The 25,880-nt window shown below is 46.2% G+C and overlaps 1 protein-coding gene and 1 pseudogene across 1 annotated transcript in view; both read left to right on the forward strand.

Annotated features, from left to right (window-relative positions):
- Window positions 1-25,880, forward strand: part of RETREG1 (reticulophagy regulator 1) — a 131,742-nt gene that overhangs the window by 40,741 nt on the left and 65,121 nt on the right. The window lies entirely within an intron of this gene.
- Window positions 24,734-24,859, forward strand: LOC126002868 (uncharacterized; annotated as a pseudogene).

The following is a 25,880-nucleotide window of genomic DNA, read 5'->3' on the forward strand; positions in this document are numbered from 1 at the left end:
AGATTTCTGAGCACAGAGCCATCAGAGTGTGAACCAAAAACCCTTCCAGAAAAGGGAAAATAAACGAATAAACGAATCTAAGAGCATCTTTCTCTCCCCCACCCCCCCACCCCCCGCTCCACATCTTTCTCTTTTTGAACACCCCCCCCCCCCCGGCTTCTGTAGCCAGTCTGCCCGTTCATTGGCTCTTTGTTAAACTAGCCTACTGCCTACACCCTTTCCTTCTAGTGTCCTGGCTGTGGCTGGTATGCTGAAGATTGCCAGCAGCAGGCACACATGTCCTAAAACATTATCATCTCTTGAGTGCTCAGTGCACATCCCCTCTCAAAGTGCCCGCTGCCCCCCTTACACAAGGCAAGATAGGTCAAGATTGTGTTGGCCTTATTCCTTTGCTTGTCCGTGCTTCACTGTATTTCTTTTTTTTTTTTTTTTTTTTGGTTTTTTTTTTTTTTTGGGTCACACCCGGCAGTGCTCAGGGGTTACTCCTGGCTCCATGCTCAGAAATTGCTCCTGGCAGGCACGGGGGACCATATGGGACGCCGGGATTTGAACCGATGACCTTCTGCATGAAAGGCAAACGCCTTACCTCCATGCTATCTCTCCGGCCCCCACTGTATTTCTTAAAGAACGGTCTGGCTTTTGAGTTCTTTTTTTGTTTTGTTTTGTTTTTGGGTCACACCTGGTTGCACTCAGGGATTTTACTTCTGGCTCTGTGCTCCTGGTAGGCTTGGGCGACCATATGGGATGCCAGGATTTGAACCACTGTCCACCCTGGATTGGCTGCATGCAAGGCAAATGCCCTACTACTGTACTATCTCTCTGGCCCAGCTATTGAGATCTTTATATGGTTTTTTAGAATGGTGTTTGCTTAGGTTTTTTTTTTTTTGGGGGGGGGGGCGGGTGTCACACCTGGCAGCGCTCTGGCGTTACTCCTGGCTCTACACTCAGAAATTGCTCCTGGCAGGCTCAGGGGACCGTATGGGATGCCGGGATTCAAACCATCCTTCTGCATGCAAGGCAAATGCCCTACCTCCATGATCTCTCTCTGGCCGTAGAATGATGTTTTTTAATCACACATCATTTTGGGTTGGTTTCTTTGGAGCCACACCAATACAAATGCTCAGGGCTCTGCACCTAGGAATTATTCTTTTTTTGGGGGGGAGGTGCGCACCTAATAGCACTCAGGGTTTACTTCCTCCTGGCTCTGTGCTTAGAAATTGCTCCTGGCAGGCTTGGGGGACCATATGGGATGCTAGGGATTGAACCTGGGTTGGTCTCAAGTTGGCCTCGTGCAAGGCAAGTGCCCTACTGCTCTGCCTTGTGATTACATCACATGTTTACACGCATTATTTCCTCAATACTGAGGTTATAAGATTACTTTGTTCTTGTGGGGCCATTTGGTGATGGTGGTGGGGAGATTCAGTGATGAGCATATAATATAGGACCTTGACATACTGTGTAAGTGCACTGAAAACTTGAGCCACATTTCCTGCCCTGAATTTTTTTTTTTTTTCTTTCTTTTAGAAAACCAGATTATTCACTGCTGCTCGTACTTCCTGAATTTTCTTTCAGCCACAGAAAGAACAAAAGGGGGAAAACTATTCATTTTAATATTGAGAATAGTTTCCTAAGCCATACCAGTGAATCTTTGAAAATGTGTATAAAGGCTCTGCCAATCCTTGGGCTCTGATAACCTAGTTCAGAAACATATTTTCTTTATTATTTAGGCTCTCTCATGATGCTAGGGACCACTAGGGGGCGCCTGAGCAACAACACAGCCTCCAGCTGGCAGGCTAAGTAAGAAATAGCAGACCAGTTTTTGGACTATTCCTATGACCCACGCAGTCCAGGGAGGCAGAAGCATTAGAAAAGAGGAAATGCATTTATAAGAAATACATATGTATAAAAAACTGAATTCGTATGCAAGCATCTGCACATAAATGCAAATTGTGCTGTTAGGATCCGAGCAGATAACCCGACTGGCAGCGCTGAGAGTCAAAGACCACTTCTGATAATGTAAAATGCGAAAGGGGGGTCCGGAGAGATAGCACAGTGGTGTTTGCCTTGCAAGCAGCCTATCCAGGACCTACGGTGGTTGGTTCGAATCCCGGTGTCCCATATGGTCCCCCGTGCCTGCCAGGAGCTATTTCTGAGCAGACAGCCAGGAGTAACCCCTGAGCACCGCCGGGTGTGGCCCCCCAAAAAAAAAAACAAAAAAAAAATGTGAAAGGGAATTTATTCAACTATAGCTGGACACTCTGTTGTACAAGACAAAGGCGCCCTGTATTAAATTAACAGGCAGGTTATATAGAGTTAACAGACTTCGGCAGGCTAAGTATTTCATTGGTTAATACAAACAGTTTAATTTCCACAGTATACAATACATGATTGGTTCAATTTTCATTTTCAGTCCCTGCGCCCATCCCTTACACAGGTGTCTCACGTCTCACAGATGACCTAACTTCTTCCCCCATCACCTCTATCTGGTATGATATCGTTTGGGTTGAAAAACCGAACAGCCTTTATAACAAGGAGGCCTTGGCTGGCCTGGGAATACGAGGGGGAGCAGTATCTGAGAAGGGAGGGGAAAGGGGTAAATAAACTTTGAAGCTGCTACAGGCTTGATGCTTCTTATAGCTTCAAGGTCTGGGAAACTTTCTGGGCTTGTTGTTCCTTAAGGCAAGTTAGAGCTTCAGGGTCTGGAATCTTCAGGGTCTGGAGTCTAACAGTGCCTATATAGCAGAAGGGTATGAGAGGCTGGTCAAGAACAGAAGAACTGACAAAAGGCTGCACCCGCTGAGACTTGTGAACGGGATAGTTGGGTGAGGTGTAAAGGCATTCACGCACATCAGTGACACACCACCAAGCTTCTTGGTCTAGAAACAAGCCAGTATTGCCCCTGACAACACATTATCACTTACTCTGAGTTCATTACCCTTCTGATTCTTTTTGCTGTGGAATCATTTCAAGGTTCTTTATTGTGTATTTTTCAAAAAATCTCTCCTTCCCAGGGCTAGAACGATAGTACAACAAGCTTGTCTTGCAAGGGGCCAACCCAGGTTTGATCCTAACATTCCGTATGATTTCCTGAGCTTGCCAGGAGTGATTCCTGAATGCAGAGTCAGAAGTGACCTCTGAACACTGCCAGGCCAGGTGAAGTCCCAAAACAAAATAAAACAAACAAACAAAAAAAAAACCCACTCCAAACTTTTTCTTCTCTTGCTAGTGTCTGTTTCTTTTCTTTCTAGGAAATGCCTGGGCCTATATCAGGCCTTAACTCTAGAGCTCTTAGTAGCTTTGAGCCATGAATCCCAGAGAATTTGCTTACTTGACAGAGAGCAGGGACTCTGGGGTGAGTGCCTGTCCTCAGATATCGAGGGACAGGTAAAATAATGGCCAGTTTACTTATTAGAGAAGTGCCAGACTGGTCACCAGGCCAAGCACTCACTTTGCAAGCAGGAGGGAGGTCTGGGTTCAATCCCTGGTACCACATGGCTCCTCAAGCATTGCTAGGAGCAACCCTTGAACACAGAGCCAGGGTCCTGAAGCAGAGCACAGGGTGGTCCCCAAAACAAAAAGAAGGATTGGAACATTAGTACAGTAGGTATGATGTTTAACTTTCATGCAGCCAAGTCAGGTTTGAATCTCAATATTTCCTAGAGTTCCCTGAGTAACACCAGAAACGATTTCTCAGTTTACATCCAAGAGTAATTCTTGAGCATTGCCGGGTGTGTCTCCAAAACTAGAAGGACATAAAGGAGAGTGCCAGAATGATAGCTGCTGGTGTGAGTATCTGGTGGTGGTGGTGATGAATGGGATCAGGCTGTCCCCACTGGTGTCCAGCTCCCACACCCAGAGTTATAGCTTTGGTCCTCCCATAGTGCAAGGTCTTTGTGTGGGATTCAGGGTCATCCCTGTGGCTGGTGGAACTACGGGAGGCATCAGGAGAGGGAGGCAGAGGTCAGTGAAGAGGAAAGAAGCATCTGTTGGGCTGGCTGTGTAGAGAGGTTGGTGGCCTGGTCAAAAGCCTAGAGTATGGGACAGGAATACTCCCTCAGGGTCTCCAGGAGGAGTAAAGTTCAGGTCAATCCATTCATTTACTATTTTTTTATTTTTAAAAAATACTTTATTTAAACCTGCTTTATAAGGTTGTTCATAATACAGTTTTTTTCATTATCGTTACAGTTTTTCATGATTTTCAGTCATATATTGTCCAACACCCTTCATCAGAGCACATTCCCCACCACCAATGTCCCTAATTTCCCTCCTGCCCTCTCCCCTACCTGCCTCTGGGATAGACATCTTCTCTCTCTTCTCTCCTCTCTCCCTCCCTCTCTCCTTCCCTCCCCCCCTCCCTCCCTCCCTCTCTCTCTCTCTTTTAGGGCCATACCTGGTGGCGCTCAGGGGTTACTACTCATGGCTCTGCACCCAAAAATTGCTCCTGGCAGGCTTGGGGGGCTATATGGGATGCCGGGAATCGAACCCATGTTTGTCCTGGGTCAGCCGCATGCAAGGTGCTGGCCCAACCATTGTGCTATTGTCCCCCCCTTTTATTTCTTTTAGACACTGGTTTGCAATATTGTTACTGAAAGGGTATCATGCATGCATATCACTTTATTTCCTTTCAGCACCCAGTTCTTGTCCAGAGTGATCCTTTCCAACCATCATTGTCACAGTGGTCCCTTCTCTGCTCTCACTGCACTACCTGTTCTTTGTTTATTCCTTGTTTGTTTGTTTTTGGGCCATACTCAGAAGTACTCAGGGGTTACTCTTGGCTCTGTACTCAGAAATCACTAATGGCAGGCTCGGGGCACATATAGGATGTTAGGGATTGAACCCGGGTTGGCCGTATGCAAGGCCAACGCCCACCCATTGTGCTATCACTCTGGCCCCATTCCCCTTCTTTTAAAGTGACTTTTTCTTTGCAACATCACAATTATAATATAATATAACATCATAATTATAAGGACTCAACAGCATACTCCATGTGAGTGTGACTGAACACTGAAGTCCCAGTGCCCTGTTTTCCCACCAAGAATGTCCCTCCCATCCACCCCTCCTCCCCTCCTTCCTTGCCCTCTGGGAACCCCACTTCTGAGAGTTAGTTTCACTGAGATCTGCTTGTGCATTTGCTTCTGTAAGTCATATTCCACAGGACAGAAAGACTCCGTAACTCTATGTCACTGCCCTGCTGACCTCACTTAGCATAATCATCTCCAACTCCATCTCTTTGGCCCCAAAGAACAGGAGTTTATTTTCTTGAAAGACAAAGTCTTATTTTTGGTAGTGGAGAGATGAAGGTCTCTTGATTTGGCCATCTGACGGTGGGCATTTAAGTTGACTCCATATTTTTTGTTTGTTTGTTTTTGGGCCACCCTCAGGGGTTACTCCTGGCTTTGTGCTCATAAATTGCTCCTGGAAGGCTCGGGGACCATACAGGATGCCGGGAACTAAGCCCATGTCCATCCTGGATTCAGCTGTTTGCAAGGCAAATGCCCTGCCACTATGCTATCACTTTAGCTCCTGACTCCATTTTTTGTTTGTTTGTTTTTGGGTCACACCTGGTGGTGCTCAGGAGTTATTCCTGGCTCTGCACTCAGACTTTGCTCCTGGCAGACTCAGGGGACCATATGGAATGCCGGGATTCGAATGGGGGTCCACCCTGTGTTGGTTCCGTGCAAGGTAAATGCCTTATCGCTGTGTTATTGCTTGGGCCCCCTGACTCCATATTTTTGCTATGAACACAGGGAAACTAATGCTCTTTTGAATGAGTATTTTTATACCCCTGGGATAAAAGCCTCAGAGTGAATTCTTTAAATTGTTTGGTATTTCTGTTTCTTTTTGGGGGTAAGGGGGGTGTTGGATTGCTTTTTTTGGGGGGGGATGGGGAGAACTATTCATATTCTCCTCATATATTTTTCCTTTTATTTAAACATGTGGTTTTAAAGTTGTTCATGATTAAGGTTCAGTCTTACAATGTCCACCACCCTTCACCCATGAACATTTCCCACCACCAATGTTCTCAGTTTCCCTCCCCACCCTTTCCTCTGCCTACCCTCTGGGAAGGCATTTAACTCCCTAGCCCTTTCTCTTCTTCCCTATTATTTCTCTTTTAGACACTGTAGTTTGCACTATTGTTAATGAAGGGAGATTGTGTCTATCACTTTATCTCTTTCAGCACCCAATTCTTGTCCAGCACAATCAGTTCCAACTATCTTTTTTTTTTTGTTTTTGTTTTTGGGTCACACCTGGCACCACTCAGGGGTTACTCCTGGCTCTGTGCTTAGAAATCGCTCCTGGAAGGCTTCGGGGACCATATGGGATGCCAGGATTCAAACCACTGTTCTTCTGCACGCAAGGCAAACACCTTGCGTCCATACTATCTCTTTGGTCCCTCCAACTGTCATTTTTATAATGGTCCCTTCTGACCTAACTGCATCCTCTGCTCTCTATGACAAGTTTCCTACCATAGACTGATCCTCCTGGCCCTCTCTATTGTGTCTGGATATTACTACCATACTATTTATTCTTGTATCCCGCAAATGAATGTGATTATTCTATGTCTCTTCCTCTCCATTTCACTCATCATCATACTCTCCATATCCATATCCAATTTCACGACTTCATTTTTCCTAATAGCCGTGTAGTACCCTATTGTATAGACAGACGTACCACAGTTTCTTTATCTCCTCATCTGTTCTTGGGCATTGGGTTGTTAGCCTTGTTTCTTGTCTACAGGACTCCCAAGCCTTTGAGAGTTCAGCCATTTTCATTTTCACCAGGGATGCTCAGGGGTCCTTTTTCTCCGTATCCTGGGCCTAAACTGTGACCTAATCAACAATGGCTGCCTTGGACTTGCTGCTGGGCTTTGAAAGGGGAGGACAGGCTGTCAGTGGAGTGAATAAATGGGAGAGAGTTCAATAGGGTAGGTGCTTGATTGTTCAACTCCTCATCCTTATGTCTCTGCTGGAAAATGAAAGCAGGGAATTCCCAGTAGAAAGGTGAGTCCCTTCAGCCTAAACACCTCAAGTATCAAGAAAGTTACTTCTGGGCCAGAGTGGTGGCACTAGAGGTAAGGCACCTGCCTTGCAAGCGCTAGCCTAGGACGGAACTCGGTTCGATCCCCCAGTGTCCCATATGGGCCCATTTCTGAGCCCATCGCCAGGAGTAACCCTTGAGCATCAATGGGTGTGGCCCCCAAAGCAAAAAATAAAAAAATAAAATTGTTTCTTTCTAGAGGAAGAACTCAGGAGCTGGAGCCACAGTTCAGGGCTAAGGTGCTGGTCCTGCATCTGGCCAATGATCCTACCATGTTTCCCCAAAAATAAGACCTACTTACAGGTTTTGTACTAGGTGAAATAAAAGGCATCCCCCCAAAATAAGGCCCCCCTAGTTTCTGTCTCAGAATGAAAATTAAGTTACCATAGCTGGTTGTTAGGGCTGCCCTGACTGACATCTGTAGAATTCAGTTTGTCTGGTTTGTATTGACAACTACCGTACTACTGTACCGTATACAGGTAATAAATTTCCTTTATATTCATCTGACAATAAATGTGTGTAGTATTCTTCTTCATGGAAAAATAAGACATTCCCTGAAAATAAGGTCTAGTGTATCTTTGGGAGCAAAAATTAATATAGGACTCTCTCTTATTTTGGGGAAAGCAGGGTAGTTAATTGGCTCAATTCTCAATTCACTCCTGAGCACTGAACCAGGACTAGCTCCTGAGCACCGCCCTCCCAAAAATAAAAGGAGTAATTCAAGAATGTTCCAGACCTCTGTCATTTTAGTTGTGTTGCCTCATCTGTTGTTTTTCAGGAGGAGGAACTAAGCAGGGAGAAGGGAAATGACTGTTACTATCTAGAGGTGTTTAGTTAAAGAGAGAGATGCAGGATCCAGCTCCTCCTGTGGCCAGCTTGCTCATGTGCGGGCTCTTAGTCTCTTTTTCGAAGGCTCTTCCTCGTGCCCGTTTCTAATACCAGAACAACTGGGAGAAAGAACTTATAATCCTGCTGTCATTTGGCTGCGTTCTCAAAGAGTATTTTTAAACTTAACTTTTGGAGCTGTCTCGTGTTATTTAAGGTACAAGAAGTACCTTTGGCGTCTCCTTCTCCTGAGTTGCAAATTTTTGTTAGGGTCTTGAGGTGTATTTTTAACCTGTAGTAAAAATATGCTTTTAAAAGCTTTTTCTTGATGTTTGCCATATATCTGCTTCCAAACAGTTTTCCTTCCAAAGCGGTTAGCTCCTGAGGAGTTACTGATGAAAACTATCTTCATTTGGGGACCAAAGAGATAGCCTAGCAGGTAGAATACATGGCTGACCTGGGTTCAACCTGAAATATCCCTAGATGGTCCCCTAAGGAATGCTAGGAGTAGTTTCTGAGTGCAGAGCCAGAAGTAAGCCCTGAGCATCACCAGGTATGACCCCAAAACAAAACAAAAAGGGTCGGAGAGATAACATGGAGGTAGGACATTTGCCTTGCATGCAGACAGACAGTGGTTCGAATCCCGGTATCCCATATGGTCCCCCGAGCCTGCCAGGAGCGATTTCTGAGCATAGAGCCAGGAATAACCCCTGAATGCTGCCGGGTGTGACCCCCCCGAAAAAAGAAAATATATATTATCTCTCATTTTAATAAAGGTGACAGCAATTTGTCATCAGTATGGTTAAGTACATATGCCAATGTACACACATATATATGAGACATATACAAATATATTTTCATAAATATGTAATTGTGCAATAACCACAGATGGCCAAAAGTAGTTATGTTTAATAAAATGAGTGATATTTTCAGTCATGACTGAAGAGTCATCTGCTGAATTATGGAGCTTCTCTGATTCAACATCATCTGGTCAGAAATGGATGTTTATTTTGAATAGATGGCATATCTGTGTGATTATTTTTCCCTGAGACCAAATTTGAATGAAGTCATCTTGCTGGAAATGGCTTCACAGACAGGCCATTTAGGGATGGAAATACTCAGTCATTATGAGAGGTTTTTGTTTTTGTTTTTGGGCCACACCAGGCGGCAGTCAGGGGTTACTCCTGGCTCTGTGCTCAGAAATCACTCCTGGCAGGGTCAGGGGCCATCTGGAATGCCAGGAATTGAACCTGGGTTGGCCCCTTGTTGGCCGCATGCAAGGCAAATGCCCTGCCACTGTGCTATCGCTCTGGCTCCATTATGAGAGTTTTTTAAGTGGAAAAGACATTGATATTCATATTTCTAGTTTATTTACTTTTATATTTTTTACTTACATTTTTGTTATTGTTTTGGAGTCATATCTGGCAGGACTTAGGAATTACTCTTGGCTCTGTGCTCAAGGATTACACCTAGAGGAGCTCAGGGGACCATATGGGGTGCCAGGGATTGAAACTAAGTTGGCCTGGGGCTAGAGCAATAGCACAGCAGGTAGGGCATTTGGCTTGCACGTGGCTGACTTGGGTTTGATCCCTGACATCCCATATAGTCCCTTAAACCTGCCAGGAGTGATTTCTGAGTGCAGAGCTAGGAGTCACCCCAGAGCGCCGCTGAGTGTGGCCCAATACACTTATATTTTTAACTGGAGAAATAAATCTAGAGTTGGATTGGGGTCATCACAGGACTTTCCCAATTTGGGTTCTCAGTAGCCTGAAATAGCAAAGCGGCCATCCTTCCTCCGAGCAGTGGCTCCAGATACACGGAGACGGTGTGGGGTCTCAGTGCTGCTTCGTGACAGTAGGGAGCGGCCAGCCCTGTTTTGGGATGAATCTGTTTATGCCCTTCATGTGCAACACATTCTTCCTGGGTTTGTGTCGAGATTTTGGTGTTGAACTTGGCATGGAGCCTTTTCACTCACTTGGTACCCTCACTTACGCACCCTATCCCCCTTGGATGGTCACTTGGTGATTGTGGGTGGGTCCCACTCTGTGACTGGCATGCCCTGGGTGGGTCCTGGGCAGGTCTCACACACACACAGTCCTGATATCAAAGTGGCTTTAAGTTCTCTTGAACTTTAACTCATGGCCACAAAGGAGACTCTAGACAATGGAGAAAGTGAATTTGGGGCTGGAGAGATGGCACAGTGGTAGGGCTTTTGTCTTGCATGCAGCCGATCCAGGATGGACTGTGGTTTGAATCCTGCCATCTCATATGGTCCCCCATGCCTACCAGGAGCAATTTCTGAGTGCAGAGCCAAGAGTAACCCCCTGAGTGCTGCCAGGTCTGACCCAAAAACCAACAAAAAATTAAGGTGATTTAATACAAGATCAAAGTCAACAGCCTTGAAAATGGTCTTCATCAGGGACCAGAGAAATAATACAGTGGAAGCGCCCATCCTCTCATTAGTATAGTGGTGAGTATCCCCGCCTGTCATAATACAGTGGTGAAGGTGCTTTCTTTGCACATGGCTGACTTAGATTCAAGCCCCAGTACTGCATATAATCCCATTGAGTTCACCAGGAGTGATTCCTGAAAACATTACTGGGTGTGGCACAAAATCCAAATAAAAAATAAACTTTATCATGCTTTTTTTTTTTTTTTTTTTGAGAACACACTCAACAGCTTAGGGAACCATAGAAGATGCCGGGGATCAAACCTGGGTCAGCCACAAGTAAGGCAGCTGTGCTACCCTCCAACCTCACTTTTTGTTTTTGTCTTTATTTGTTAATTGGGGTTAGAGAGCACAAAAGGCTGAAGCACAGGCTATATGCTGGAGTTCCAGGTTCTAACCACTGGGAGTCATGCCTGAGCACTGAGCTGGGTAGTAACCCCCCAGCACTGAGAATGGCCCCCTAACTATAAATACGTAGAATGATTTCTTCTTTTCTTTTTTCTCTTTTCCTCCCTCCCTCCCTTCCTTCCTTCCCTTTTCTTTCTAGTTTTTGGGCCATACCCAGCAGTACTCAGTGTTACTCCTGGTTCTGTGCTCAGAAATCATTCCTGGGGGCCAGACCAATGGCACAGACATTTGCTTTGCACGTGGCCAACCAGGGTTTGATCCATGGCAACCCATATGGTTTCCCAAGCCTGCTAGGAGTGATTTCTGAGCTCAGAGCTAGGAGTAATCCCTGATGTGGCCCAAGGGAAAAAATAGAAATTACTTCTGGTGGGTGTGGGAGACCATATGGGTTGCTGGGGATTGAACCTGGGCCAGGTATGTGCAAGGTTCTACCTATCATGTTATTGCTCTGGCCCCCTATCCTAGGTATATTCTTCACGGGCAAATACGATGGGAAGGGAGAGGCCCGAGCCCAGCCCTTCATGCACATGATGAGTCTCAGCCTGTCACTCACTTTCCAGTCAACCAGAGCCTGTCACATGGTTGGATCCAAAGCCAAGAAGAATAACATTGCACATGTGGCCAGAGCAGAGCATGTGAATGCCGCCATGTGCCAGGAGGAAAGAACTTGGGAGCATTGTTTACCCGGCATTGCTCCTCCTCTTATTGCACTGGGCCGGCTTCCATGCAGAAGCTCTCTATTGGCTTGCCTTGCCAAACTCCTCAGACTATTTCTTTGATACACAGGTCTGGTTGTTATTATTGGGCACCTGATTTTTTTCCTCCCTACTTGTTCTAGAGGATGATGCATGTGCTCTCTCTCTCTTCTTTCTGTTTTTTCTTTTATTTTTCTTCTCACTGTTTTTTCTTTTCTTTTACTTTTCCCTCCCTCCCTCCCTCCCTCCCTCCCTCCCTCCCTCCCTCCCTCCCTCCCTCCCTCCCTCCCTCCCTCCCTCCCTTCCTTCCTTCCTTTTCTTTCTTGGTTTTGAAGCCATACCAGAAGTGCTCAGGGGTTACTCCTGGATTTACACATAGGAATCACTCCTGGTAAGAGCAGGAGACCATATGGGATGCTGAGTATTGAACCTGAGTCAGCCACATGCAAGGCAGATGCCTTGCTCACTACACTATTATTCCAGCCTTTTATTTTTATTTCCTATGCATTATTTTATTTAAATACTGTGGTTATAAAGTTGTTCAGGTTGAGTCTCAGTCATACAGAGACCATCATCCTTCACCAGTGCACATTTCCCGCCACCAATGTCCCCAGTTCAGAGGATAAATACTTTAGCTCCCACCTTTTTAAAAACCCTAGGGTTTGTTTTGTTTTGTTTGTTTGTTTGTTTTTGGTATTGGGGCCACATCAGGCGGTGCTCAGGGGTTACTCTGGCTCTGCACTCAGAAATAGTTCCTGGCAGGCTCAGGGGACTATATGGGATGCCAGGGATCAAACCTGTGTGTCTGTTCTGGGTTGGCAGTGTGCAAGGCAAACACCCTACCTCTGTGCTGTCAATCCAGCCCCCAAAACCCTAGAGTTTGATAGGAATTTCTGGAATGTTGGACCAAAATTAGTTCTACCCAGCATAAATTTTATTTTTGAGAGGAGACTTTTTTTTTTTTTTTTAGTTTTTGGTTTTTGGGCCATACTACTGGCTGTCTGCTCAGAAATAGCTCCTGGCAGGCACGGGGGACCATATGGACACCGGAGAGAGGGGACTTTTAAGCAGTGCTCAGGAGGACTAGAAGTTCCTTCTGGTAATTCTCAGGCAATCTGGCCAGTAGCTCAAACATATTGGGCCTGGGGCCTGGAGCGATAGTAAAGCAGGCAAGGTGCTTATCTTGCATGTGGCCAACTGGGTTCAGTCTTTGCATCCCTGAGCCCGCTAGGAGTGACCCCTGAGTTCAGATCCAGGAGTAACCCACAAGCATTCCAGGTGTGGCCCTGGAGACCCCAAACCTTTCTGGGGAACCCAGGTAATCCCCAGGACTGAAGGGGCTATATACTATTGGGGTATTGATTTGGGAGATTTTTTGTTTTTGTTTTGGGGACACACCCAGCAATGCTCTTTTCAGGAACTTAATATCTTAAGTCTGCTCTCTTTCAATTCCAGGACAGATTTCCCCAGTAAAAATTCAGAACGTGTACTGATTGGAGAATTCAGTGGTGGGTTGGCATCATTGTATACCTTTCTGTTTGGAGGAAGCTAATGAGCTTTGTGAAAGATCCTGATTTTGGAGTGAGCTTGCATGCGCCTGTACTTTGATCTGAGGTCTTGGCTGGATATGCAGGAGAACTTGGAAGAAGTAGATTCTTTGGCAAATTCTCTCTTTTTTCCCCTTGCTACAAAAAAAAAATAAAAAAAAAATGCTGCTGATGCAGGAGTTCTTTTTGGATCAGACACTGACGTCCCTTTGTTCTTTGTGCAAAGGGATCAAATGTTAGCAAAATGCATGACTGTCAGTGAAAACGAACCGAGATTCATCTCTGCATGGGCTGAACTATGCAGAGGGAGCTGGCAATGACTGAGGCTATGGAAAGAGCAGCTTTCAGGGCTGGAATGACAGATAATATAGTGCGGAGGGCACTTGTTTTGCGCAGAGCCATCCGGGGTTCAATTCCTGACATCCCTTACGGTCCTCTGAGCATTGCCAAGAGTGATTCCTGAGCCCAGAGCCAAACAAACAAAAATGCAATTTTAATTTTCAGAATCCAGCATCTTTGGTCAGCAGCTCCTCTAAACTTCTCTCCCCCTTGGAAAGTATCTTTTATCTCAGCCTGACTATGCTTTGTTTTTGTTTTGTTTTGGGTCCACCCTCAGCGATGTTCAGGGCTTACTCCTGACTTCGAGATTAGGAATTACTTTAGGCGGTGTTCAGGGGACCATAAGGGAAACTGGGGATTGAAGCAGGGTTGGCTGTGTGCAAGTTCAATGCCCTATCCACTGTACTATCACTCAGCCCCCAGAATGAGCTTGAATTCTGCTCTTTAATAGGAGCAAGCTACTGGTGCACATCTTTGGAATAAAGGAAGTGAATTTGGGGGCACCATCTCTCTGTGCCTTTGCCTTGCTGAGGCTGGAAAGATGGTTTTGTGCATTCTTCAGTGGTAGAATGAGGTGGAGAGGACTCATAGGTCAGAGAAATCCCGGGAGAGGGGGTGCTGTGCTAATAAACCTTTCAAGCAAATGTAGCCCGATTCCATTGCTCTTTGCTCCTCAGTAAGGAAGAGAAGGAATAAAAATAGCTACGAGTCTTGCATCATGGGGGATGGTTTTCATTGATATGTCCTGCCTTAAGGGGGAAAGCCCACAGTTATATTTAGATGGACATGATTTTGCTCCTGGAAGTGATCATTTTAAACCAATGGGAGAAAAAGGTGAAGGAGAGAGACCAAGGAGGTCACCAGATTGATCTGGTACCTGGAGTTACCATTTTAGAAGTGGGGCAGATGTCAGACGTTATGCATTATTGCATCAGCATGCCATTCCCCCAGTGTTCCAAAGCCCATTTTAATGCTATCTTGTGTTTAAACTGCAAACGCGTGTGGCTTCAGACAGCTTTACCACCCTTCAGATGGTGAATCTTGGTCTTTATGAAGTGTGAGAAACTTAAGTACTCTATGAAATAGAGGAAACAGATGGTCCAAAGGAAACCTTCATTTTGTAGCATTTTTCTCCCTGTGAGATTTTTATCACCAAATCTCAGGACATGAGATTTGAGACATGACAAATTTGAGATTAGAGACAGACAGAGACAGAGAGACTCAGAGAAGGCCACAGTATGGTGATGCCAGAAGGTGCCCTAATTGCTGTCCAGTCTCCCATCTGTGAACCAGTTTGTTTGTTTTGGGGCTACACCTGGCATCACTCAGGAGTTGAGTTACTTCTGGCTCTATACGCAGAAATCACTCCTGGCAGGCTCAGGGGATCATATGGGATGCCGGAGATCAAACCTGGGTCCATCCCGGGTCGGCATCGTGCAAGACAAACACCCCACTGTTGTGCTATCACTACGGCCCTCCAGTCGTGAATCGGGGCTTGTGTTCAGGCCAATGAGGTTTTCCGATGGGAGCGTAGAGAGAAGCTGGCTGTTGCCTTATCCTGAAGCCCAGTTTAGCTCTGCCTGAAATTTCCTGCTCTCACCCCTCTTCCTTCCCAGCTGCTCCAGAGCCAACCTCAGCCTTTCCCGGATTGGATCTTACCTGGTGACAACTCCAACAGCTGTCAGTATCCCCAAGGGCTCGGGATCAGTGGGTCTGAATGGGAAGAGGGGGTTGATTTATTTATGCAGGCCTGTAGCCTCAGGGTGACAGGAACCCTTATTTCTCTTGCACCCAGAATCCAGCCTTCTCCCTTTTTCACCATCAGTCTGGGACACACTGTCCTTTCGAGTTTGATCAATTGTTGACTTAATACATGGCTCTGTTTGAGTCAACAAGCTTAATGAGGTCATTGATTTGTGCTTAACAAGTTTACAAGGGTTTAAAATGCCTCTGCAGGCTGAAAATGACCCTGGCACGTGTGACAGTCTGTTGACTGTTTTCAGGCAAGGAATACAGATTAAAAGGAGAAAGTGCCTCATTCTAGGGGCCAGAAAGATAGTATGGTGGGTAAAGCTCTTGCCTCACACATCTCTACACCCTGGTTAAATCCTGTGTTCCATATGGTTCACCCAAGTTCTGCCAGGAGTGATCTGAACTCTGAGCACTGCTGGGTGTTACACCCCCCCCCCCCAAAGTGGTACATATACACAATGGAATACTATACAGTCGTCAGGAAAAATGAAATCATGAAATTTTCCTATACATGGATGGACATGGAAACTATTATGCTAAGTGAAATAAGTCAGAGGGAGAGAGATAAACATAAAATAGTCTCACTCATCTATAGGATTTAGGAAAAATTAAAGACAGTATTGTAATAATATCCAGAGACAATAGAGTTGAAGGCTGGAAGGACCAGGCCCACGATATGAAGCTTACCACATAGAGTAGAGAGTGTAGTTAGAGAAATAATTACACCGACAACTATTATGACAATGGTAGTGAGTGAAAGAAATAGGATGTCTGTCTCAAATACAGATGGTGGGAGGAGGAGGGAGATGGAGGGCATTGTTGGTAGGAAGGTTGCAATGGTGAAGGGGATATACTCTTTTTTATGACTGAAACACAGCTACACACATTTTTGTAATTATGGTGCTTAAATAAAGATATTAATAAACAAAATATAATGGGCTGGAGCGTTAGCACAGTGGTAGGGAATTTGCCTTACATGCAGCCGATCCAGGACAGACCTTGGTTCGATCCCTGGTGTACTATATGGTCCACTGAGCCAGAAGTGATTTCTAAGTGCATAGCCAAGAGTAATCCCTGAGCGTCCCAGGTGTGGCCCAAAAGCAGCAAAAAATAAATAAACAAAAAAGAAAAGAAAAAAAAGAGAGGTAGGCTTGGTAGGGTGTTTGCCTTTCATCCGCCCCATTGACCTGGGTTCAATCCCTGTTACCCCATATGGTCTCCTGAGTAGAACCAGGAATAATTCCAGAATATCACCAGGAGGAAAGGAGGGAGGGAGGGAGGGAGGGAGGGAGGGAGGGAGGGAGGGAGGGAGGGAAGGAGGGAGGGAGGAAGGAAGGAAGAAAGGAAGGAAGGAAGGAAGGAAGGAAGGAAGGAAGGAAGGAAGGAAGGAAGGAAGGAAGGAAGTGAAGGAGGGAGGAAGGAAGGGAAGGAGGCAGGAAGGAGAAGCTACTGTATTTGCTGGCATATAAGACGACCCCTAATTTTGCAGTTAAAACATAGGTTTAGGCCTATATTTGCTGTATCAGACAGAACATTCCTGTGCTGCATGCGCTGCATGTGTTCCTGTGCTCATGTACCACAGTGAGCCAGTCACAACAAGCAAAGTTCAATGGTTAAACTGTAATAGACTTCCTCTCTGACTCTGGCCAATCTGAGAAGGCTTTTTACAGTGTAGATTCGGGTCCAGAACATTGTCTAATTTGCATGCATTAAAAAGCCTGCTTGGATTGGCTGAGTTAGAGAGGCAGTCCGAGCAGCCTTGCAGTGATTGGTGCAGGATCGAGTTGGAAAATTTGTTTTGTGGCAATATTCAGACAATTTTCGTTTAGTGGCACATCAAAACATTTTTTGGGATATACTCGGTGTATAAGACGACCTCCGATTTTCTGCTGACTTTTTTTTGTTTCAAAAGTTGTCTTATGGGGCCGGTGAGGTGGCGCTAGAGGCAAGGTGTCTGCCTTGCAAGTGCTAGCCAAGGAAGGACTGAGGTTCGATCCCCTGGTGTCTCATATGGCCCCCCCAAGCCAGGGGCAATTTCTGAGCGTTTGCTTAGCCAGGATTAACCCCTGAGCATCAAACGGGTATGGCCCGAAAAACCAAAAAAAAAAAAAAAAAAGTCGTCTTATACGCTGGAAAATACGGTATTTATTCTAATTTGATGCATCATCAAGAAGGGATGCCAAGAGGCTGGAGAGATAGCATAGCAGTAGGGCATTTGCCTTGCACACAGCCTACCCAGGACGGACAGTAGTTTGATTCCCGGCATCCCATATGGTTCCCTCTCCCCGGCCAGCCTGCCAGTAGCGATTTCTGAGCACAGAGCCAGGAGTAATTCCTGAGTGCTACGGGATGTGAACGTAAAAAAAAATAAAGAAGAAGAAGGGATGCCAAGAGCTGGGGATGGAGTTTCAGGGTCAGTGCACACACCTTCCTTCTTTGCATACCACACCATGTGGTTGGTCCTTTGAGTCTGACAGTGTGTGGGACAAACAAACAAACAAACAACTCAGGTTTTATTTTTGTAAATCTGCTTGAAACACCCACATTCTTACTAGAGCCCCATCTTTCATCCTAACATAAAAGCACTCCAGAGTATAAGAACATTCTAGGAGGCTGGAAAGATAGTACAGCCGAGAGGGTGGCACTCAGGGTTACTCCTTTCTCTGTACTCAGAAATCACTCCTGTCAGACTCAGGGGACCATATGGGATGCCGGGGATCAGACCAGAGTCAGCTCCATGCAGGGCCAATGCCCTACCCACTGTGCTATCACTTCAGTCCCTATTGTTATTCTTTCTACTCCAACACTGCTTCCTATTTCACCTTCTCTCCCAATACTTGGTGACCAGGGCCACTCCTGGTGAAACTTGGGGCTTTATACAGTTCTGGGGAGCCCACCCAGATCATTCCCATGCCAGGCCTGCCACTCACCTTTTGTGATCTGAGAAAACAAACGTTACTGTAAACAGAAAAGTTCTTTTCTTCAGAGAGATAACACAGCGATAGGACATTCACCTTGCTCGAGGCCGACCCAGGACAGACCTGAGTTTGATTCCCGGCATCCCATATAGACCCCTGAGCTTGTCAGGAGCGATTTCTGAGCACAGAACCAGGAATAACCCCTGAGCACCACCAGGGGTGGCTCAAAACAAAACAAAGAAGTTATTTATAAATGTACTGTTTTATTCAGGCATCTTTGTTTTTGCTTTGTAATTTTTATTATAACACTGTGATTTACCAAGTTGTTCCTGGTATAGTCATTTTAGGCATTAGTTGTTCCAACACCAGTCCTGCCACCAGTGTGACCTTCCCTCCACCACTGTCCCCAATTTCCCAGCCACCAACCTTAGTCTGTTTCCTTGCAGGCACCAATACATTTTACTTCCTCCTGTTTCATGGGGAAGGTGGTGTGTGCACTTATTTGACTTATTTATATAAACTGCTCCTTCCTATTTAACAGTTGTTCAGGGGAGGAAGGAGCTGTCTGCAGTGGCCGGAAGTGTCATGGCCAGATCAGCCGGATGTCTTGCTTCCTGATGGAGCTGGGAAGGAGACTGGACTGGCCAGGATTGAACCGGAGCTGGAGCTAGGGTTGGGGGAGCCCTGTGGGCTGGGTGTGGCTGTTCTCTGGCTGTTGTGACCTTTCCTGTCTGGCCAGAGATATCTGCACCTCAATTAGGAAACATGTTCTGGAACTTATTCCCAGAGGGCACCTGGTCCTTTTCGTGACAGCTTATTTCTGGCTTCCCAGGGCTAACCGCCCACACTCTGGAGCCCGTTCACCAGAGCACATGAATACTAGAGTGAAATAGCTTGTTTGTTTGGTCTCGAAAGCCAGAATCTTCCTTCATTTTGGGGTTTCCCTTCATTGAAGTCCATAAGAGTTTGCCCATGGAAAGGGCTGGCCCAACCCTTGTAGTTTCTTGAGTGAGGTTGTAAGCTGTGAAGGCAGTTTCTATTCTTTTTTTTTAAATTTTATTTATTGATTGATTGATTGGTTTCTGGGCCACACATAGTGGTACTCAGGGGTTACTTCTAGCTCTGCACTCAGAAATCATCCCTGGCAGGCTGAGGGACCATATGGGATGCTGGGAATCCAACCGGGTCCCTCTTGGGTCAGCTATATGCAAGGCAAATGTGCTATCTTTCTGGCCCCTGAGAAGGCAGTTTCAACAGTGTCTGAAAAATTCTAGGCCAACAGAGGAGCCTTCTGGTTTCTTTCTTTTTTTTTTTTTTTTTAATTCCTGTTTATTGCTGGATAGCATTTATCACATGTACATTGAACAGGCCAAAAAAAGTAAACAGCAACTTCATAGACAAAAAATTGAAAAAAAAAAAAAAAAAAGAAATCTTTTATTTTTGGCCTTTTTAACCATCTCATACAAACCAACTACTTATAGTACATCTAAATACATACACAAAGAAAGTTACTGGAATGCTTGGAATAAGACTTTTTGTTGTTTTTGCCTTTTTTTTTGGGGGGGGGCACACCCGGCGGTGCTCAGGGGTTACTCCTGGCTGTCTGCTCAGAAATAGCTCCTGGCAGGCACGGGGGACCATATGGGACACCGGGATTCGAACCAACCACCTTTGGTCCTGGATCGGCTGCTTGCAAGGCAAACGCCGCTGTGCTATCTCTCCGGGCCCTGCCTTTTTTTTTTTACAAGATATTTTTTCTCCTTTGAGATTATAGTGAACATGGTCAAGCCACAAATAAAGTTGGAGTGGGACAGCGTGATCCATAGGCTGGTTTGTTCATCCTGTGATCAGCAAAAATGTCTGACCCTAGCAATATGTACAAAAATATAAAATTATTTAATTATTTTGGTTCTTATTTTTGTTATTGGACCACACCAGGCTCTGCATTCTGGTCTTAACTCCTGGGAGTGGGGGTGCCCAGAGGACCCTATGAGGTGTTGGGGATTAAACCTGATTGGCAGCATGCCAGGCATATGCCCTCCCTGCTGTACTAACTCTCCAGTCTAGGCTTCTAGATTTTTCAGTGATGACTTTGAAGGTGAAGCCTGTGACTCGCAGCAGGGTAGTGAGGGTTGTTGGTTAGGGGGTGGGAGCATTAGTGGTTTGTCTTTGGCGGATGGGGGCAAGATGGGCTTGATTTGGCTTCTCTGCCATACTGGATCCATCTCTCAAATGGGTATCACAAGACTGGAGAGATAGTACAGCAAACAGGGAAACTTGCCTTTCACATAGATGACCCCAGTTCAGTACTCCAGATTGTCCCTGAGAATTTCTAGGTATGGCCCCAAAGCCCCAATTAAAAAAAAAAAAAAACAACTTTAAATGGGTATGACAGGGCTTGGGAGATGACTCAAAGGGAGAGAGCACATGCTGTTCATATGAGAGGACCAGACTCAATCCCTAGTACCTCATACTTCTCCACACCAACTCCTCCAAAAACAATTCAGCACTAATTCTTTACAGCAGGCTGGTCACTTGTCTTGGACAACCTATAGGTTCAGTCACTGCTACCCCTATGGCTTCCTGAGCCTCACCAGGAGTGATCCCTGAGCATTGAACCAGGAGTAAGCCCTGAGCACAGTTGGATATGGCCCCAAAACAGAGAGAGACAGAGAGACAGAGACAGTGACAAAGTGAGACAGAAACATTTTAATATGGAATGGGTTTACTAGTAGCAAACTTAACTCCTAAAGATTTGAGGAGGCTTGAGCAGTATTACTGCAGGCATTCAACCCAGATCAGCTTCCCTTGTCCCTGCTGCCTGGTCTTCCTTGCATGCAAGAAATAGAGCAGGGGCTGGATGCCACTTTCCTGCCCAGAACAAAACTCTGCTGGGCTGCCAGGAGCCCTAATCCCGCAGCTGCCCTGAGCACTCACTCACAGCTCTCCTCTCCCTCCAGGAAGCCAGTGCCAGGCGCCTAGGCTCCCGCTGGAGAGAGCTTAGGGAGAGCTCTTGTTCTCATCCCGGAGCTCACGAACAGGACATCAGACATGGGAGCTGGGCTGACCTTGAAGGTCTTAATGGCCTGTGTGTTATTCGTGGGACATTTGCAGGGGCGGTTCCTGCTGACTTCCCAGCAGCAGAGAGCAGGCCCAGGGCTGTGTAAACATCACCTCCAGTCCTGCAGACCCACCTAGGTCCGTGCTATCCTTGAACCCCAGGCTGCCACAGCCCACCAGCAGAGTCCCAGAGCTATGGCCCAGGCTGGGCATCCACAGAGGTCCTGGGCATGGTTGGCTGAAAAGCCTAGTGGCCTCCTCTCCCTCCTAGGGCCAAGCCTGACACTTCCATGACAGATGCCATCTCAGAATATTGCTCCTGAAGGGACAATCTAGGTGGCCCTCAGACTGGCTGGTTCCAAGAGGCGGGGCAGTAAAAGAACAGAATATGTTTATTGGGCTGGAGCAATGGCACAGCAGTAGAGTGCTTGCCTTGCATGCGGCTGATCTGGGAGGGACCCGGTTTGATTCCTGGCATCCCATATAGTCCCTCAACCTGTCAGGAGCGATTTCTGAGTGTAGAGCCAGGATGTGGCCCCAAACCAAACTAAAACAGAACAGAATACGTTTATTGCAAGAGACACTGGTCCATCTGATAGTGGAGGGCTCCAGACATACTGACTTAGCACAGTCTCTGGGATCTCTTGTAAAATCACCCTACACACAGGATCTCCAACCCCAGGTGAATGAGTCTAATTTCGTGCAGAGGCACTGCACGAAATAAACCAGACCAGGCTGAGGATGAAACACAAGTATTCGGGCAATCTTCTACCCATATCAAGAGTGAGTTGCCTGCCAGAACGTTTCATTTTTATTGAGTACAGAGACCATCCCAGGTGGAGGAGTAAGGACAGAATAAGGACAGATAGTGCAGGCTATCCTAAGCCAGTCCCACCCAGGTTTACATGTAAGACAATCTCTGTTTTGGGGTAAAACCAAGTTGTAAATAAACAGATACAAAGGAGCCAGGGATGATCTTTGTATTGGGTGAAATAAGGTATAATCTAACATCATTTTCCCCCTTTGGTTTTTGAATCACATTCTGTGGTGCTCAGGGATTACTCCTGACTCAGTAGTCAGGGATCATTCCTGGCTGTGCTCAGAGATCAGTCATGTGCAAGGCAAGCCCCTTAACTGCTGTGCTAGTGCTCTGGTCCCAGTTTCTGATCTCTTAGTCTCTGTCTCTGCACAGTGGACACACTATTCTGCAAGATGTACTTGTCTGTTTTTTGGAGAGGAGTTAGGTGTGAGAGTGGGTGTAAAGGAGCATTGTTATAGCCCCTTCTGGAAAAGAAGTGGGTTGTCTGTAAAATATGCTGAGCCTGGGGTTGGAACGATAGGAAAGAGGGGTGGTGTTTCCTTTACATAAGGCAAATCCAGTTTGATCCCCAGCATTCCATATGATTCCTGAGCACTGCCAGGAGTGATTCCTGAGGGCAAAGCCAGGAGCAAGCCCTGATGGGTGTGACCCCTCAAAAAAATTTCCCAAATTAAATAGATAAAAATCATGCTGGAGAGATAGTAAGAGGATTTTTTTTTTTTTTTACTTTTTTTTAAAGGAGTGAGGGAGAGGGAGGGGGAGAGAGAGGGAGAAGGGAAGGGAGAGGGAAAGGAGAAAGGAGTGAAAGGGAGAGGGGGAGAGAGCGAGGGAGATGGGGAAAGGGAGGGGAAGGGAGAAAGGGGAAGAGGGAAAGAGGGAAAAGAAGAGAGAAAGAAGGGAGAGAGAGAGAGGGAGAGAGAGGGCAAGAGGCTTGTTTTTTTTTTTGTTTGTTTTGCCTTTTTTTTTTAATATTACACACAGCGATTCTATTTTGTTTTTCAGCACTCCAGAGTGTCCCCCTGAGCCCTGCCAATGAGTGATTCCTGGGCCATAGAGATAGCACAGCAGTAGGGCATTTGCCTTACATGCAGCCTACCTGGGATGGACCCAGGTTCTATTCCCAGCATCCCATAAGGTTTCCCGAGCCTGCCAGGAGCAATTTTTAAGTGTAGAGTCAGGAGTAATCCCTTAGTGCCACTAGGTGTGGCCCAAAACAACAAAACAAAACAAAAACAAATAAAGAGTGATTTCTGAGTGCAGAGCTAGGAGTAAACCCTGAGCACAGTTAGGTATGGTCCAGAACCCAAATAAAACAACAACAACAACAATAGCAATAATAATAAAACAAGATACAATGTTATGAGCCAATGATGAGAAAGGGTTTAGATGTTTATAGAACAATTTGAGCCTCTCTCTCGCAAAAGTATGGTCAGGCTAGTGCTGGGAATGGATTGTCCAGGCCTCAAACTATGGCCCGCGGGCCACATATTGTATTTGTATCTGTTTTGTTTCTTCATTGCAAAATAAGATAGATGCAGTGTGCATAAGAATTCATTCATAAGTTTTGTTTTTACTATAGTCAGACCCTCCAATGGTCTGAGGGACAGTGAACTGGCCCCCTGTTTAAAAAGTTTGAGGACCCCTGGTCCAGGGGATGGTCATTAGGCCTTTGGCAGCTCCTGGGCACCGCAGATTGTGCTCACATATGAGACATCTCAGATGAGGGGACAGTGTGAGGCACCTCTGTAGAGGCTCAATCTAGACTTCTTTGCTCTATCTCTTCCTGACATTCAAATGAAGCATCTGGGGCCAAGAAATAGTACAGTGGTGGGCCTCGAGCTTAGTGACCTGAGTTTGATCCCCAGTACCCCATATCGTCCCCTGAGCAATACCAGGAGTGATCCCTGAGTGCAGAGCCAGAATAAGCCCTGAGTATCACTGGGTGTGTCCCAAATCCTAAATCAGTCAATACATAACAAAATCAAGGAGATATTTGTTGGTGGGGTCCCAACCTTATTTCCTGGGGTGTCTGTTGCTCCTCCAGCTGTACAAATGACAGAATATCCCCAACTCCCAGTGCTGTGACTCTGTGGGCACTTCCTCTGTTGCTGCTGCATTTGGGGGAACAATGATATGTGATGAGGCAATGGTACTGGAAGCTGAGAGCCCAGGACACTGGTTGGTCTGCAGAGGGCATCCTGGACTAGGCTGATTCTTGCCTCTTGTCTTGGTAAGTTGTAAGGTATCCCTTATCTTAACTTTCTGTTCCCCTAAGCTCTTCTTTTAGTATGTAAAAGTCTTCCTGGATGATGGTCGAGCTGTTTTAGAAAAGGATAAGAAAGACTGGCTGGAAGGAGTGGGGGTGATGCAGCAAAAGAAAGAGAGCCAAAGGAGAAGCAGTGAGAAACTGCTTGGCAAAGAAAGCAGATAGCAGAAAGACTTATGACAGAGAAAAAGCCATGGAATAAAGCAAGCTGACTTCGACAAAACTTTAACTGACTGCTTTTGGATTATTCCTCCACTACTACCCTTCTTCATTAGACCTCTCCACCTAAGGGGTTAGAAACAGTGCCTTGGGTGGCCTCACCCAACAGGTGGATCTCTCTTTATATAACGTATAAGACGACTGGGCTTGAGGCCGGAGAGATAGCATGGAGGTAAGACGTTTGCCTTGCATGCAGAAGGTCGGTGGTTCAAATCCCGGCATCCCATATGGTCCCCTGAGCCTGCCAGGAGTGATTTCTGAGCATAGAGCCAGGAGTAACCCTGAGCACTGCTGGGGTTACACCCCTGAGTGTGACCCCCCAAAAGAAAAACTCCCCCCCAAAACAAACAAACAAACAAACAAACAAAGACAACTGGGCGTATAAAACAACTCCCTAATACTTACCTGGCAGGGGAGATACCATGATCACAAAGGTGGTTTCCCTAGGGCAAGGCTTATCCATTGCACTCCGGATGTGCTGACCCCTGCGATTTCCCCAAATGTGGGAAACTCGAAAACAAACAAACAAACAAACAAACAACTCCCTACTTTTCCTGTTAAAATATAGGTTTTGGGCTATATTTGCCATATAAGCCTACCTCTCTTTTAATGCACACCAAATAGAAATTAAAAAACATGGGGCCGGGTAGGTGGCGCTGGAGGTAAGGTGTCTGCCTTGCAAGCGCTAGCCAAGGAAGCACCGCGGTTCGATCCCCCGGCGTCCCATATGGTCCCCCCAAGCCAGGGGCAATTTCTGAGCACATAGCCAGGAGTAACCCCTGAGCGTCAAACGGGTGTGGCCCAAAAACCAAAAAAAAAAAAAAAAAAAAAAAACATGAGATTTGGGCCCAGAGAGATAGCACAGCGGTGTTTGCCTTGCAAGCAGCCGATCCAGGACCAAAGGTGGTTGGTTCGAATCCTGGTGTCCCAGATGGTCCCTCGTGCCTGCCAGGAGCTATTTCTGAGCCGACAGCCAGGAGTAACCCCTGAGCACCGCCGGGTGTGGCCCCAAAACCAAAACAAACAAACAAAAAACATGTGAGATTTGATTTCAATACGGAAATTTTAATTCAAATGCTTATGTCATGCATGTACTTAGCTGGAAAACTGTCACTTATAAACATAAGGCTATTTGTCATCAAACATGTAAACATAAAACGGTGATCTACATTGAGAGCAGGGAGATTGGGCTCTTCCAAGAGCAGCTGGCTGGGGTGCAGTGTTTAATAAGACAGCTAGAGGGAAACAGAGCGCCTCCTCTGTGTCCCATAAAAGCTGAACTGAGGGATGCTGTAGATTAGAGGGGGGAGGGTCACTCGTCCCTGAAGCTAGAATAAGTTTCAGCATTCTGTACACTGGCATATAAGACAACCCCTGACTTTTAAGAAGTTTTTCATGGGTTAAAAAGTCGCCTTATGGACCAGAGAGATAGCACGGAGGTAGGGCATTTGCCTTGCATGTGGAAGGACGGTGGTTCAAATCCCAGCATCCCATTTGGTCCCCTGAGCCTGCCAGGAGCGATTTCTGAGCATAGAGCCAGGAGT

The sequence above is a fragment of the Suncus etruscus genome, chromosome 2, assembly GCF_024139225.1.
Source record: "Suncus etruscus isolate mSunEtr1 chromosome 2, mSunEtr1.pri.cur, whole genome shotgun sequence".
Taxonomy (NCBI): domain Eukaryota; kingdom Metazoa; phylum Chordata; class Mammalia; order Eulipotyphla; family Soricidae; genus Suncus; species Suncus etruscus.